General features: G+C 39.4%; 2 long non-coding RNA genes across 3 annotated transcripts in view; one reads left to right on the top strand and one right to left on the bottom strand.

The window, feature by feature from the left end:
- Positions 1 to 15912, bottom strand: part of LOC114011069 (uncharacterized) — a 27066-nt gene extending 11154 nt beyond the window's left edge. Inside the window, exons 1-4 of one of the 2 annotated variants that reach the window (XR_003552811.2) lie at positions 15699 to 15912; positions 8458 to 8579; positions 3658 to 3725; positions 2048 to 2119 (exon numbers count right to left, since the gene is read on the bottom strand). This is a non-coding gene — a long non-coding RNA (uncharacterized LOC114011069). Of the gene's footprint in view, positions 1 to 2047; positions 2120 to 3657; positions 3726 to 8457; positions 8580 to 15698 lie in introns of those variants that run through there. The other variant, XR_003552810.2, reaches the window with a different exon arrangement.
- Positions 1 to 17222, top strand: part of LOC114011068 (uncharacterized) — a 24625-nt gene extending 7403 nt beyond the window's left edge. The window contains exon 4 of the long non-coding RNA XR_003552809.2: positions 16835 to 17222. This is a non-coding gene — a long non-coding RNA (uncharacterized LOC114011068). The remainder of the gene's footprint in view (positions 1 to 16834) is intronic.

Raw genomic sequence — 17222 nt, 5'->3', positions numbered from 1 at the left:
AGTCCAAATTCTCACCTCAGCATGGTGGTATCCTTTTCAATGGTGACATTTACTTGCAATATTTAAGCCAGATAAACTTAGACAGGAATCATTTTGTACTTCTCGAGCCCAAGCTCAGTCCTCCCAAGAAGGGAAGATGAGGTTGAAGTCTGAGATAACTGCAAAATCCTTTTGTAGGAAGAGGATGACTATACAGCAGGCAGGGGGAGTTCTGATCTGGAAGCACCACTCTGCTGGGCACCCCTTGGGGAGCCAGCATCAATGTCCACCCACACACAAAGTAGCCACACAGCGCAGCCAGTTAGGTCCAGTGTGAGACTAGTGCCAATCCTACATGTACAATTTGTCGCCTTCAACCTTGAATTGGCTTGCCTGTTCGTGCCACAGAGAAGAGAGAGGAGAAAGCAAAGAGAAACTCTTTCTCAGAAGGCAGCACTCCACACAAAGAAATATCACCTCACAGCCCAGGAGCGGGACCTTCCCAGCTAGCCTGTTGACCTGCAGGAGCTTGAGCCAATTTTCTACCAGAACATGGCAGAAATCAGCAGGTGCCAGGGCTGAGAGATGTTTGTGTTGTGGGACATGGACCCAAGCATGTGCCATGCTCCCTGTTCCCACAGGGCAATCAACAATCCTGTACAGTGTATCTTTCATGTTCATGGACCAGACTAATCAGGGCATGCTACAAGGATAACTGAGTTACTTACTTGTTGCAGCTCAGAGAGGAGGAGAAAGTGGATGTGGAGCAATGGGTGCGATGGGGTAGCACCCCATTTGTACCCATTTGTACATGTACTTTCATGTACATGTACCATACATTTGTATGGTACATACATGTATGTATGTATGTACATACATGTATGCACATACATACAAATGCACCATACATTTGTACATGTACTTTCATGTACAAAGTATCTGTACAGTGTTTCTTTCATGTTCATGGACCAGACTAATCAGGGTATGCTACAAGGACAACTGTGTTAGTTAATTGTTGCAACTCAGAGAGGAGGAGAAAGTGGATGTGGAGCAATGGGTGCAATGGGGTAGCAAGTTTCTATGGGGAATTCTGCATTCAAATAAAAACTAATCTGTTCAGCCTTTCTTGGCCTATATGGTTCTGCATATGGCTTTTGGTATTGCTAGAGCTTCTTTGAAACCAGTGTAGCAGAGTAGGTCTGCTTTTGCAGCAAGGTGGGAGTTGGGGTACGCTGCTCAGGTGGTTAGCTGTGGCTGTGTGGTGACTGACAAGGGACACAAACGGCATCAGACTATAAATAAATGGGGGCTGGTGATCAAATCACACCGAGCTTGGTCAGTATGACCACAAGTGTGAGAGCAGTGACTTTGCATTTCTGGACACTGAAATTGGAAAGGACCAGCTGTATCAGCTGAATATTCACAGGTCCATGGGGCCTGATGGGATTCATCCCAAAGTGCTGAAGGAACTAGTGGATATTACGGTAGGACCCTTCTCAATCATCCACCAAAGACCTTCAGAGTCTGGGCAGGTCCCTGCTGACTGAAGCTAGCCAATGTTATTCCAACCTACACAAAGGGCATGAAGGAAGACCCAGGGAACTACAGACCTACTAGCGTAACTTCAGTTCCTGGAAAAAATTATGGAGATTTTACTGGGTACTACTGAAAAGCATTTAAAGAATAAGGCAATTACCAGGCATAGTCAACACGGGTTCACAAAAGGAAAAGCCTGTTCAACTACTTTGATACCCTTCTATGATAAGGTCACCCACCTAGTGGGTGAAGGGATGGCGGTGGATGTAGTTGTTCTGGATTTTATTAAGGCTTTGATACTGTCCCTCACAGTATTCTTCTGGCCAGGTTGTCAAGCTGTGGGATGAGTGGGTTTATGGTGTGCTGGGTGAAGTACTGGCTGAAGGGCAGAGCTCAAAGGGTTGCAGTGAATGGGGCTACATCTGGCTGGTGACTGGTCACCAGCAGCGTTCCTCAGGGTTCAATTTTAGGGCTGGTCCTGTTTAATATATTTATCAATGATCTGGATGCAGGAGTTGAATGCACCCCTAGTAAACTTGCTGATTATCTCAGACTGGGAGGTGCTGTTGACTCTTTTGAGCAACAGGAGGCCTTGCAGAGGGATCTAGATAGATTGGAACATAGGGTAATGGTTAATGGGATGAAATTCAACAAGTTGACATGCCAAATTCTGCACCTAGGGTGGAGTAACGCTGGGTACAAGTATAAACTGGGGGAGAGGTAGCTGAAGAAAGGGGTCTGGGGGTGCTGGTCGACAGCAGGCTCAGTGTGAGTCAGCAGTGTGCCCTGGCAGCCAAGGGGGCAAACCACATCCTGGGCTGCATCAAACACAGCACAACCAGCCGGTCAGAGGGGTGATTATCCTGCTGTATTCAGCGCTGGTGCAGCCTCACCTGGCGTGCTGTGTGCATTTCTGGACCCCACAATATAAGAAGGATGTGAAAGTCCTTAAAAGCATCCAGAGGAGAGCAACAAAGCTGGTGAAGGGCTGAAAGACATGTCCCATGGCGAGTGGCTAAGGGCTTTGGGCTTGTATAGTTTGGAGAAAAGGAGGCTGAGGGGCGACCTCATTGCTCTCTGCAGCTTCCTGAGGAGGGGGAGTGGGGAGGGAGGTGCTGTGTCTCTTCTCCTGGGTATCTAGGATGCATGGGAATGGTTCAAAGCTGCACCAGAGGAGGTTCAGACTGGACATTCGGAAGCATCTCTTTACCAACACAGTGGTCAAACACTGGAACAGGCTTCCTAGAGAGGCAGTCGATGCCACAAGACTGTCACTGTTTAAGAGGTATTTGGGCAATGCTCCTAATAATATGTTTTAATTTTTGGTCAGCCCTGCAATGGTCAGGCAGTTGGACTAGATGATCACTGTAGGTCCCTTCTGACTGAAACACTCTAGTCTAGTCTATTCTACATTTTGTAGAAAGACACACCAAGGGGCCATATGTAGCTTTATTGGCATGGTGATGCCATGTCAATAAAGCAAGAGACACAGCCAGAAGTGGATAATTCAGAGAAACCCTGAGGGCACTTCCAAACTCAACATTGCAAATGGGGAATGGCACAGCACAGTGCATGTTGCACATGCCGGGACATCCACACATGGAGAAGTGGGTTGTATGGGTTATGTTAAATGTCTAGCAGCAGAACAGCGAAGCATGCTGTGGCAACAAACTCAGGAGTTTTGTCTACCACCAATGTTGCTGTCAGCAATGACTAACAAGTAGGGAAAAGTTTAACAGGGAACATGACATTATAGGATGAAGGAAACAGGGTGAGTGGAAGGATTTCCCAGGATCAGAGCCAAAATCTTTGATGACTTCTGAGGCAAGATATCCATTTGGAATTGACTGATGTATTTGCATGTGGACAAATAGGAACATTTTACCTATTAAATGCTCTATGTATCAGAGGCTGATCAGGACATTTTTAGAATGAATCTCTTTATCAAATTTTTAGTATCAAATCTTTCAGAAAACAACACTGGTTTATTAGTACTCAGTTTTTTAAATAAAATAGCTGCTTCTATGTCACATTAACCATGTAAATATTTGAATTTAAGCCTAAAAGCACTGAACTAATGGCTACCTGCTGAAATAGAAGCTCTTGTCAAAGAATGAAAAACAAAGCTCTCCATACACTCACACAAAACTGAGCTAGAAACAACTTCTTTTCCTTCACCATGCAGCATACCATAGTCAGTGTGTCTCCTTCTGAAAAAAAGAGAAAAACCACACGTAATATCCTCACATTAAAATTTGTAATTCAATTAAAGCCCTACAAATTTTATGCCTTCTTCCTGTGTGCTCCATCAGCTGGAAGACATAAGACAATTCAGCAAGTGCAGACTTCTTACACCAAAGGAATCAATTCCAAAATGAAGTTGTTCAGGAAAATAAAAAGTTTTGCATTCAATTTTCTCTGATATTACTCCTGTAGAGCCACCTAGAGCACGTCTAATATTGTTAATAGCAATAAGGGGTGTGAGGCGCAGGGCAGGAGGGTAGGGAAAGCAGTTTGCCTGGTACTTCTCTTGTCAGAGAATATTAATCTCTAGTTGTATGCATGAGGTGAGGAAATAATAGTTCTCTGTATGCTACGAATCCAAGACTTGTTTTTAAGCTGTCAAGAAAATCTGGCCAGTTAGAGGAACTACTAAAAGTGTTTGCCACTATGCAGCTTGTGGTACTGGTGGTGGCTGCGGTACTGGTGTTTAGACAGCTGTCATGTGCAGACAGGATCTCCCTATGGAGGGCTTCGAAAGCATGTGCTTCTTTGACCATGCAGGTAACTCAAGCATCTCTTTAAGGATGTCTGCTTCTCTAAATACTTGCTTATAGACTTGGCTTGAACTGTAGACAATATACCTGGCTACATCGCTGACCTCCATGTGATGTAACTCGACATTAAAAGAGGCATTATTTAATGCTTTTTAAAGCACATGATAGACAAAGAAGAGTTTTGTTCCTGTCACTCATCAAATGTATGACTTTGTGCAAGCCAGCTTCCTTGGCATCCATATACCCACAGAGGCTATGATTTACAACAGAGGTTATTCTTAGGTCAAAAAACTGTAACGAAAATAAATCACTATTGCAGTGCCCTATGGGACAATGAAACAAGGGAGATTATAAATAGAGGATATATTTAAATTTAGAATTATACCCTCTTCTCACACTCACAAAGATGATTTTCATACGAATTCAAGCCTATATAGGCTGAAATGAGGGATTATTGCTGGACTGCTACCATACTTCAAAGAGGAACTTACTCTTGCTGCACCTTATATGAGAGACACATCTGCTAAACATCTGCAATTCATTTTTCTTTTATTCTCAGATCCACGAAATTTGCAACAAATTTGTATTCCACTGACACTTTGTTAAAGAGAGATGCTTTTACTGATCTTGCCAACATTAATGTTCATGGCAATGCTTGAATTATTCAGGCCTGCTTTACTTAAAAACAACTTATGAAGCTCCATAAATGTATGGAGCTATTAGGAACATATTGTAATACAGCTTGTCTGACTTGAAGACCTAACCCTATTAAATGAGATCACTAACAACAAAATCAGGTATATAAATACAGTCTTAATTTTTGCAGATGTGAAATTATCTTGATGCTTTTCTGAATATGAGTAGTTTCCCAAACCAGGATCTCTCTACAGCGGTAGAGTTGATGGGAAGATTTTTCTCCTCATAAAAGTTCTATACCAAGGGACAGGACTGAACACAAAAATGTATGGATTTTCTGACAAGAAAATTAACTTGTAAAAAATTATCCTCTTGGTTTGGTTTTCCTCAGCAAATTTTGCAGAATTCTTTAAATCCAATCTGCTGTCTGTAAAACCAATTTAAAAATTCATACGTGTATGTGTTTGTATTACAACCACAAACATTTTAAATTACTAAAAAACAGTTATATAGCAAGAAAGAAATAGACAATAATTTTTCTCATGGATGTTTAGAAGTGTGCACCAGTTTGTTACTGGATGAGCAAGCATAAGGAACATCTAAGGGTGAGACCTTTACCCTTTGTACAGAAGCTGGTGGAGAATCAAAAAAGATGATATCAGGGAAGAGTTTTCAGGAATCAAGAAAGCTGTACAGAATATAGAGCCATAGCCAGTGAAGATAGGAAAACACTGATTAAAGTTACCATAAAAGCATTCCCTTTTCCAGTTAGTTACAAAAGAAAGGCGAAGCTTTTTGTCTTTTACATTGCATTCTAAATTCAGCTACATTTTCACCACAATTATCTAACTTCATTTTGCATGAGGTTTCCCACTTGGTCTACGTGCAAATCTAAATCTTCATGGCACAGATCTATAGTGCAAATTGGCTTCTGCTCCCTCTGTTTAGCAAGAACTACAGGAACAGGTTTGTAGGATGAAACATCACTGAGACCTTGACATCCATACTGCATGTTTCAAGGGTTATCTCAGACCGCTTTCAAAACTTCAGGTTTGTTTCATCCAAGAAGAACCCAGTTCACGTTCTCTGAGATTTTTTGGCAAAGTGAACCAAAGCATGATACGTGGGAATGACTGGAAAATTTGCTCCATAAACGCACTGGCAATCCAGCCTAAAATAACAATATAGACATGCCTTTAATCTGTCAGAGGATGGGTGATCATTGCCTGCCCTCTATGTTGGCCAGCACTGTTTGTAGAAAGGGGACCTTCACTAATGTGAAAATAAGCCACATGGTTTCTCATTGGATCCCATACATGAAATGAAACCTGAAAATCTGGAAAGGTACTTTTAGGGGAAAAAAATCTAACCAAATATTTGCAAACCTTGTTATTCCATTGTATTTTAAAGATGACTCTAGGAATTTATTGACTACCTTCGATAATTTGTTCATACCAGCCATGACACACACACACACACACATACTCGATCACTATCTGTATTTTAAGCATCTGTACCAAGGAAGGAATTAACCTCACAATTTGGCAGGTAATGATTTGAAAATTATCAATGAACATAGTTTTAATATTTTCCATAAAAATTAGCTCTACATTTTTATGCACTTTTTCTTTCTTCCTCATAGACAATAACAAGCTTCTGCAGGTGATAATTTTTCATTTCTCATGAGCACCTTCTCATTTCTTTGTTGGTTTTTTTTTCATTATTAATTTGAAATATCATAACAAGCCATTCACCAACTTAGACTTCTAAATTAAGACTTGATCTTTGATCTACTGTACTATGTACATCATTAAATGGTTGCATTATGTCCTCATTGGAAATTTTATTCTTTATCCTAAAAAATAAGTTTTCTATCTGTTGTGCAAAGTCTAAATTTAGTTTCTGTGCTTTTCAGGGCATTAAAAAATGAGGAGCAAATTCCATCTTAAGTTCTGTTACAAGTTATATGCAAATTTTCAGTAATATAAAAAAATAATGTAAGCAGCTCTGGCACCAAAAGAAAAATATAATCTTTTTCTCAATTACTTTTCCAGACTTCAAGTGTAGTTTTGTCCCAGTTGCTTACAGGGTTCTTTGGTTTGATGGCTTAGCAGCCTACAACTTCTAAAATGGAAGCATTCAGGAATGAATGTGTGAGTGGCTGAGGGCATGAGGATGTGCATCGCTGGAAGAACACGAACTTGAAGTAATATTTTGAAGCTCTGAACAAAACAGACACAGTGTAAAGGAATACGTATGAAATTTGTATGTGATAAATACAACTACACATAGATGTCGCCAAATTAAACTCTGAGAGATCCAAGAGCTACGTTATATATATATTTAGGTGCTCATCACACCCTCAAATAACACTCAGCCCACAGAGCAGTAGTGAAAAGGGAGTTGAACAGTCAGAATGGAGCAGTAGGACTTGAAAACGTTTTGTTCCTGCTTTTCTAATGATAGGAGATTCTCACTGATGAGAGCTGAAATAAGAATTGCAGAATCGGTCTTTACCTTAAAATCACCCTCATCAGAAAACTAAACACCCTGTCTTCTCTCTTGTCAGGGAACTTTACTCATAGTCATTGACAGAACTGAAAGCCAGAAGCCTTATTAGACCTAGAGACTGAAAAATTGGCTTATTTTAATTTGTCTTAAAGCCCAGAGCTGTCAGCAAGTACTTCACTGTCTGAAGTGGTAGCCTTAGGACATCTTTTGTCTGGACAGTTAGTAGGATGTGCATGTAACAGGAAGGATGTACGTGTACCTCAGGAATACACAGTACACTCCTTATCTTGGATTATATAAACCTTATTGTTTAAAACAATCTGAGAGCTATATGCAATCTGAATTAACGTGCCTCAGTGAGGTAATTTGTTCCTTACCTAAATTTGCAATTGAAACGTGGGAAGATAATAGAATTGCTAAAGCTTTTCTTGGAGAAAAATAAAATAGAAATATAATTTTAAAATGTTTCTACCAGGCCCTTTAAATGATAGTTAAAAGATTTTTTTGAGTTCCAGATGACATTTAGAGGTTGCACATTCACTAGTGGCTCTAGACCTCTTTAGGTTTTCTCAGGTTACAAAGCAGAGCCATCCCCTGAAGATTCCTTTTTTTTCTATGTGGTTTTCAAGGCATCTGATACAAAATTCTCTACGATTTTTCTGTTCTGAAAGTCTTTGTTTAGAAGAGATAGGAGTGATAGGTTTCTTTCAACTGGATTTTGAAAGATCTGTAATAAGTATGGTCTTCACTATGCTGAAACTGACTAACAGAAACAGCTAACGTAGATCACACACAGCCTGGGAGTGCAGAGCACCTGCGGCTCCATTCCTGCTATGTTGAATAGACTGGGAGAGTTCTGCACTCTGGGTCCAGTTTAGACTATATCCAGACTCCTGTCCCCCTCTGGAAATAGAGTAATTAATTCTGGATCTTTTCTTTGCATAATACTCAGGAAGCTAAACCATACTCATTGTGCTGCCTTTCTTTTGCATGATTGACACATGATGATAGGACTTACTCAGGAAAAGGTTCAAAGCTGCAGACCATGGCTTGGTGGGGCCTCAGTGAGATGAACAGCTTGAGAACAGGGCAGGCCACCTGTGGGATCTGCTGTGAACTCTTCCTGTGGTAGCTGAGGTCCTGTGTAAGTAGGGGTATAGAAGAGACAAACATCTGGAGGGAGCCTGACTCTGTTGTTCACTTTCTTGGATGTATTTGAGGATCATTATACCTTCTCTCAGTGCTGCTTATGCATTTTACCTGCTGAGTGTGCAATGTGAAGAGGAGGATTTAGCCTCTAGCAGCAGAATGCTGTTGCCATAGGGCCACAGGGCCTTGAGATATCCATCTCTAACACAACAATTTCCTATGTTCAGACCCTTCTTCTGGGTCGTTTCATTAATAGTATGCCATATATAGTATAGCCAACTACAAAATCTATGCATTCAATTGTTCCACACATATATTTTTATAACTCACTAATCCATCACAGAAAAAGAGGAATTTGCAAAAATATCTTGTAGTGATGACAAAAAGATTGGACAGACATATGTATAGACAGACACTGGAAGGAGTATCTAGGACTTTATGCAGAAATTCTGATGTCCATCTCAGAAAAATTGTATTCTACTCAAAACTAGTTAAAAAATCTCCACTACATGAGGTGACACATATCATCACCACTCAAATGCAATTCTAGTCCTTGCTTTTAAATGTACACTGGCACCTGCCTCTTAGAAACCCTTTACAAAAAGTTTTGCAGTATTCTGTAAATATTCAAAGGACATAATTTATCCAAGTAGTAGTAGAAGTCTATACAATAGTTCTTTTCTGGTGCATAACATATTTGCATATACTCATTATTCTGAAAGAGCTGATTTATACTTTCAAAATATTTAGCACACTTAACTACATTCAAAGTGATAGTCCCTTGTAAAACTGTGGATCTTTCTTGCAAACAGCATGTCTTAGGCAAAGTATAGTTCTGAAATAATGTTAGCTTACGTTATAACAAGAATCCTATCTGAGACTGCCAACATGTAAAAGCTAATAGTTATGGAGTTGAAACACAGTAGAGTGTCTTCCTTAGTGTCTAATATGACCTTGTAATCCTTGACTTTGGAAGCACAGATTTCAAAACAGATAGCCATCCTTCAGCAGCATTAACTGGAAGGAAATATTCCCCAGGCAACAACTGAAATCCTGTACCCTTTACATCCCAGTCACACTTCTTTCTTCTCAATTAGTATCTAAATTTCAACACAATATAACAAAACCAGCAACCTTGGGTTTTTTTTTTTTGTGTGTGTGTATGTGTGTGCATATACATCAATATGTATGATAGGAAAAATATTATTGTAAGATTAACTTTTGCTAGCAATTGTGATGTGTCACACTTGTGTATTGCTTTCAACAATGCAAAATTTCCTAATAACTCCACCTCCAGAGAAAAAGATTATCTCACTTCTAAAAACATTGAGACCACTGGGCTTTATGCAACACACCTCAACAACCAACAGACCTGGCCCTTCTTGCAACTAATCATTTATAGCATATCAGCAAGCCTAAAGAGCACTCTTGATGACATCATTTTTCATCCTTGGCTTTACATTCATTTTGCTATAGAGGAAAAGCTCAGTCTCTTACTTGTGCTCCGCTATACTACTGAGAAGAAGCTGGTACGTGATGGGTATCCAGGATACAAAGACATTGTAGACAAAAATCACAGGTTATTTTAGTTCTGTTGATCTGTATATTTCTTGAGGCATCTTCCCCTTTTTAAGGATTTCCTTGGATTTTGTCATCCACCCCTTAGGGGTTTTTTCCAGTCAAAAGATAAATAGCATAGTACAGCAGGGTTCTCCTATCACAGAGTTGCATTTCTGTCAAGACTTAAGTATTTGTCTCATCAATACAGCATACAGGGAACACGGAGAAAAGTTAATCTGAGTAGAGGGCTTTGAAACTGAGATTTTTCTTGGAGTGAAATTCAGATAAAAGACACATTTAACCACCTAGTAGTAGCTGCTTCAGGAAAGAAAAATTTCTGACAGGGCAGGAGTAGAAAGGCAGACTACTCCTATCAGTCTATTCTTATTTGGGAGTACCCAAATGAATGCCTGTGAGAAACCCAAGTATGCCTCATGTCTTGGACAAAAGTCCATATAATCTGTTTAGATATGGAGAAATTACTTCTCTCATTTAGTGGTTTCTCTGGTGTTTCTTTTAATCCATATTCCATGGCACCCTGAAAATATCCTATGAAATAAAAATGGTTTAGAAAGCAGAGACCATAATCAGGTTTTGTTCACAGAGCTTCTATAACATATAAATTACTGTAATGCATGAAAAATATACTCTGAAAATGGAAAGATTAAGGAGAGAAGACTTCTCTTTCTAAACCGGGCCCATGCAAATGGGGTTTTCCTTTTCTTTCTAAATACTTTATATCTAGACTTTGGATGCTGAGGCTGAAGCCTGCAACAAACTTAAAACATTACAAAGTGAAATAAATGGGTCTCTTCCAAATGAATCCCAGATGATGCCAAGTGAAGGAAGATTTATGTATATGTTGTATAAATATTTAATGATATGGCCAAAAACCTACTGCCACTTAGCAAAAAGACATTTATCATTCCTCTGAAATATGACTTTTTAGCCAATAAGACTAAAGTATGTTAATGACCTCGAGTGAATTGTGTTGCTACTCATTAAACATTTTTTGACTTCTGATTGGCTGAGTCACCTCTGAGCTCATAGTCCCATCATCAGCCAGAAGTTATTCCTACAGAATAGTTGAGAGAAAGGTCTGAAGCATTTTTTTAAAATATCCATAAAATGTACTGTAGATGTGAAACAGAACAAAGATATATATTGTGTGTGAATATCAGAAAAGCTGTTCTATGAAATTTTGACAAAAGTAGAAAATGTTTCATATAGCTACGGGGGACCTTACAGAGAACACTCCAAGACTAAAGTTTTAAGAAAATTTCCACATCTGTTTAAAAAGTCTGGTTTTTACTGACCTGGCTGTAGTCCTTATAACATGTTGAACTGTTGATAAATGTTCTTTCCGTTAAGTGTTTTATTTCAATGTCTTTTCAGGTCCACTGAAATCTGTAAATAATGGATAAGCCTCCAAATGGAAAAAAAATATGTGTCTATTCAGTTAAATCCATGCTGTTGGAGTGGTCCATACAGTGGACTTTAAACTGCTACTTAGAGCTGAAGTTATTTCTAGTAATTCAGCTGGTTCCTCAAAAGCTAAATCATGCCAAAGTCCCATACCTTTACTGACTTTGTTTTATTGGGGTACATATTCAAAACACCTGGCGAAGCAGAGAGAAGAAGTCTCACATTTCCTATCCTCTGAAATATCAGTGCAAATACATCAGCCCCAGCACAGCAAATCACCACTGGAGATAGCTGGGTGACTATGCATTATTTATGTGCTTGGTGGGATTGAGTCCACCAGGTCCACTGACACAGCTTGCTGTACACAGTGTCTTGTTCAGGAAGCTGCATTCTCCTCCTTGACCATTTTCACATCCTACATGACAGACAGCATCAGAAAATTTGGTCCAGGGAAACCCAAGTAATTAATAGAGCGCTACTGGAATTTCACAGACTTGGATCTTCTCAGTCCTGAGCAGCAGGTTTTGTTAATTTATTTCTACAACACAGACGTTTGTCAAAAGAAGTATCAACCACAGGTGACATCTTAATATGCCATATGATTCCATGGTCTGTCCTTCATAAAGGTCTACTTTCTTCTGTTAACTTTCCAGCTCACTGCCATTCAGACAATAGATTGGCTGGTAAGTTGTCGCAAACACTCGGGACATTAACAAATTCTAATTGGCTATGTAATAGGAGCAGACAGCATGTACAATGTTAAACCACTTCTGAACCACCTATTTTCTGTATGCAAATCAGACAGAAACAAATGTTTGGCCCCAGCTGGGTGAAATGTCCCATTTAGAATTCTTTTCCTCTTCTTTGTTCTTTGATGTTCTGCAAATGAGCTTTGGAACTCCGCTCTTCACACAATTCAATTTTACAGGCCCATTATCTGAGATATAATGTGGAGGTTAAATATATCAGGGCAGCCATTATGTGAAAATAATTAACAGTAATGAATAATGCACTAATTCTACTGATGAGAGATGGTTATATGTGTAATGAAGTGTTGGGGCAGCCCTGACAAATGAAATTAAAATATTTAAACACTGTTTTATGATATTACTTTGCTCATATAATTTCCTTTACCTACAATGAGCCACTTCGATTATCGTCATTATCTTGACAGCTCTGAAGGATGAAATAGTGCAGGTTAATGTGACAGCGATTAGTCAGAGAGAAAATCCATCACATAAAGCAGAACAGAGTGAGGGAGAAAGGTCTCTGTACTTTCCCGTTTCAAACATGAGAAGAATGATACTATCAACATCACTTCAATATTAAATGGATAGAATTATCTTGTCATTCATTTACAGCCTCTGAATAACTACCTATTTGTACCTGCAAAGGAAAGGTCAGCCTTTCTTAATCATCCATAAAAATATGTTGATGGATTCCTTATATCAATAATGATGGCAGAAACAGAGACAAGAAACAAGCTAGGAAATTTAAAAGGAAAGCACTCTAGGTTTTGTATTCAAACATTTTCATGGGTTTGTATTTTTAAGTTTTGCTTCACATGCTGGTGTAATCTTCAAAAAATACACAGTATGAAATAAAGTGAGACCACTGGCATATATTTTGTGGAAGTTACTTCAAATGCTGTTTAAATAACAAAAGAGACTGCCTATTGCACAGCTATTCCTCATACGGTTGTGGGGTTTTTGGTATGACTTGCCTACGAATACCCACAAAACCTAAAACCATTCAGATCTAGGTGCCAAAAGTTATACTAAAGTCAGACTTAACATTTTAGTCACTTTATTTTCAAAAGTACTGAGCGCATGTTGCTTCTAGATAGACCAATAGACCAGCAGACCAGGCTGTTGGAAATAAGTTGAGCTTTATGGGTCAGGCAGCCAGGTAGGAGGCACACGGGCAGTTAGGTACTCACACCAAGGATCCTCTGAAGACACGTAAGTAGAAAGATGTCCAATCTATCTTGGGGAGCAGTGCAAAGGAGCACATGGAGATCAGTCACTTAAACTGAGGCACGCATGCCCAGAGCACCAAGACATCCAAAAAAACCAGCTGGTTTTCCTTTCCTAGATTAGGAACACTTTTGTCACTCCAATGATTAACGCATTCAGTTGGGATGCTGTTTCACAGTCCTTGCTCAGATAGAGAACAGCAGAGACCTGAATCCCTTATTCTCAATTGAAACCCAAGATTTAATTTTTCATGCACTCCTTTGTAGAAGCACAGAGAAACACCAGCTCTCACTAGCACAGCATTTCCCTCAGTTGCAACCCATTTGATTTGATTTCTTTCTGTAAAATGATTGGCCATCGGTTTCTCATTTGAGGGGAATTACACTGGCTTCAGAGACAGGTGAACAAAGAAGGTGTAGTATGGTACATAGAGGAATCCCTCTTCTGAAGTGCCACATAAGGGTCTCAGAGGCACCTGCCTAAAGAGCCATTTAAACTGTTAATGGCATCTTTGGCCATTGCAGAAAAATTAGTGGTTAGGGCACTCAGGACCCTGACTAAGTGGCATCTGAACAGTGGGTTCTCTTAACATGAATGGTGACTTTGACAGTCATAACATTTTTATTTAGGTGTCTAAATACAGCTTTTACAACTCTAACTTTTGCCATCTGCCCTGAAAAAATGTGAACTTACAAACAAACAAAACCGTGTAAATTTAGCAAAGGGATGCCTTTCCTGTTCATGCAAGCCATTATAATTGCAGTTTTTCTTACTGTATTATTATTGTTATTAATGTTATTCCTGTTGTTGATCACGTATTATGGTAGGGTGCGCACAAAAAAAGTGAGAGGTGTTCCTTCACTTTCTAAGTGTGTCCAGTGTTTTAAGCATTCACAGATAGAAAATAGCAGATAATCCATGTGCTGAAGATCTTGCAATTTAAGTAGAAAGAGCAGATAAAAACTGTGTGTACACCAATTTTACTCAAGTGGCATGAACACCACGGTGGCAGAAAATGTTATATGTTAGCTCCACAATGCAATGATGATAGTGGGAGGAAGGTGTTATGCAGGAGTGCAGGATATGCCAGTATTGCTCATCATCCTGCAAGGCTGCAATCATGCCTTGAAGGCAGAGCCCTTATTGAGACAGCACAGAGATCCAGTGCCTCAGAGGAAGCTTCTGAAAATGAACTTTACTTGGTATAGAATAGTGTGGCAACACTTTGTGTGCACAAAAAGGCTTGAAAGATTAAGTACACACAACATAACAAATCCTGTTGTTTTAATCTGAATGCAGTGGAAACTTATGTCTCTGTCATACTCAGGTAAGAACCTGACCTAAAGCTATGCTGAGACGTAGAAGTGGTCATTCACAACTTACTGTTGTCCAGGACAGTTTGCAGTGTCTGTATGCAGAGCAATTGAACCACTACAGAAAACAGATCTGAAAGGTGAGCAAGTCACAGATCCTACTCCCAACTGCAGCTGGTTAAAACAGAGCAAGCAAGAGGTTTTAAAACTGAGGAATACAGACAATAAAAAGAGTAATACGTCAACAAATTAAAAGGGTCATTTTCAACATGTTTCCTCTTACAGAGTATCAGCCCCATTGAATTGAATGAGAGTGCACACAGCACAAGTCAGGATGAGCAGGGAGGGCACAGTCCCTCACCGTGGATGGCCAGTGACCCTACAGTACTGCTTCTCACAGAAACCAGGTCTGTTTCTGTGCAGTTCAGGATTGTGTGTTAGGGAAACTAGCATACGCAAGCCCAGAATAAAATCTCTTGTCTGCAAACTGAGGTCCATACAAGAGATGCATAAGGGACCTTTTGAGCTAATAAGCTTGTAAAAAACTCATTCAAATTTCAGCAGTTCTTTCATTTTGCTACTTTTAAAATACAATTTACTTCATTTATCGGACAATGAAGTGCTCTGTAATAAATCTAACATTAAAAAATCATTTCCAGCAAATTACTCCAATAAAATCAATGAAGGTCAGGCTAAACTGTAGAAACAAATAAATTACCTGCTATTGATAGGGTAGGCAGACTTAATTGTCATTTAGAAAGGCTAAAAGGGATAAAGAAATCTAATAGAAGGGACACATTTATACAGCAAAAAATGAGAAAACAGCAAAGTTTTACCCTGACAGCTCCCATCCATAGGATTGACTTGGTCCCTGAGCAGCACAGGCAGTTGTTTTTACTCTCAGTAGGACACTGGTATGTGCTTTGGATCTGTCAATATTTACCTGCTTCTGTGTTGCCTTCTGATCTTTTTACCTTTCATATATTGAAACCCCCAAACAGGATTTCTGGTAATAGGAAATGAAGAATTGATAGAATTGAACAATCCCATCCTTAGATTTTTTCAGCCAGGTTAAAAGCAGTTTGACCCAGTTCAGGCTTTGCAGTACTTCTAACTATTAAAGAAATATAAAGCTGGGCATTTGCTAGTGGGATTTGCCATTCTCTGATAACAAAGTGATGATTTTATACTTAAAATTCTCTTTTTAGGACAACTTTCTATTTATTTATTTTAAAGGCTGTCCAGCTGTTGCTGTGAGGAATCTAAAAATAGCCTTAACCTGATGTATTTCCACTGCGGCAGTGAACCCTCTCAGTTTTCAGCATTTTTATTTGAAAATAACTTTAGGGGGTTTTATGCCTGTGTTTACACCTCGTAATGGGGGAAAACAAAAGAAGACCAAAATGCTGGAATGTCCATATGTTCAATGTTCAATGGTCCCTGAACTCTTGTGGGAGGAAATTTAATATCCTTGAAGATGGGAATCCTGGCCTGGACTGCAGATCAGTGCTATATCCAGTGACACAACTGGATATAAGGGCTTATTCAGCAGGGAAGGCTTTAAACATTCCTGTGATGAATATAAAATTATCTGGGAGTGAGCCATTTCCCACATTTTGCAGAACTGAACCCCTGCTTTCTTGGTTTGGAGGCTCCGATGACCTCAAAAGAGCAGACGACCTTATAGTCATCAGTTTTGCATATCAACACATCTAACAGGAAAGGAATTTCTACTGTGGCTATTCTAAAAATAAAACAACCAACCAACCGCAAAGTTAATTTAATTTTGAGTAATACTTAGCTACAATGGGGAAAGCAAAAACCAGCAAATGTCAGACATGACCAAATACAATGAAAAGTAAAGGCTTTATGGCTGCAGCTATTTGGTCCAGACATGAGTGCGATAACACTAACATGTGACTGCTGCAATGTTTGCAGTGACTAATAGAATTAAACCTTCATCTATTGGCAGATTACCGGAGTATCAAAGTGGGCTGGACACATCTTTGGTACAAATTACTCCTGGAAACACCATAAATTGTGGCCACATGAAGAACAGGAAATCTAGAAACCGTGGCAGAGGATGCTCAGGACCCAGTGAACACAGAAAAATCCTTAGGAAGGAGGCACACCTGGTTCTTTGCACTATTGAAGCAACCTGTTACAGTCACATGTTAATGTGACATATGGCCAGCCTCTGAATAGACATCTAAAGACTTGGAACTATCATTTTTTCTTTCTTTTTTGGAGTCACAGAACCGTTTCCCTCACCCTTAGCTGTTTGCGCATCTGTTTTTCTGCAACAACGCATGGATTCAATGACAATGTAAGTTTCCTTGTCCCAGGGAATTCTATTAATG

This window comes from Falco peregrinus, chromosome 4, assembly GCF_023634155.1.
Source record: "Falco peregrinus isolate bFalPer1 chromosome 4, bFalPer1.pri, whole genome shotgun sequence".
NCBI classification, from domain to species: domain Eukaryota; kingdom Metazoa; phylum Chordata; class Aves; order Falconiformes; family Falconidae; genus Falco; species Falco peregrinus.
Note: the sequence above shows the minus strand (reverse complement) of the source record. Positions and strands in the feature narration are given on the sequence as shown.